The following is a 632-nucleotide window of genomic DNA, read 5'->3' as shown; positions in this document are numbered from 1 at the left end:
AAAAAAAAGGAAAAAAGGGATTTTTGTGGCTCATTTGGGTTTTTCTCTCCCTTTTCTTCCCCATGCACCTTGATAAGAAAAGGCAAAATCAGTGGCCAGAGCCTGAGCAGGAGCTGGAAAGGGCAGGAGCACCAGAATTCATAACTTTGTGCTCTCCAGACCTGCTGCAAGCTGGAAAGCCCCTGGAATTCCAGCAGGCCTTCCGCCTTCCCTGGGGCTCTGCTGGGATTTGCAGCCCCTGAGTCCATCCCCACCATCAGCCCCACAAACCCCACATAAATAATGTGAAATCACCTCCCAGAGGGTACCAAAGTCCATATTAATAACTAATAAATGATTAATGCACGTGTGCTAACGGACTGCTGCTGCTATTAATCGATTATTAATTATTAATGCCATGTTTAGGAGGATGTGCCAAAAGTGGAGGGTGCAAAGGCAGCACCTCGAGTCTTGCTGGCAGGAAAATTGGAGTTGGGGGGGTTAAAATGAGTCACATCCACCCCAGAGTGCACACAGGGAGCCAAATCCCTTGGATGGGGCTGGAAAATCGGGCACGTGCCAGGGGAAACTGAGGCAAGGAGGGCACTGCAGTGGGGCAGGAGCCAGTGGGGAGGGGGATGTGGTTCTTCCTT

This window comes from Geospiza fortis, unplaced genomic scaffold, assembly GCF_000277835.1.
Source record: "Geospiza fortis unplaced genomic scaffold, GeoFor_1.0 scaffold458, whole genome shotgun sequence".
Classification (NCBI taxonomy): Eukaryota; Metazoa; Chordata; class Aves; order Passeriformes; family Thraupidae; genus Geospiza; species Geospiza fortis.
The sequence above is the reverse complement of the archived record's forward strand: the minus strand, read 5'-3'. Positions refer to the sequence as shown.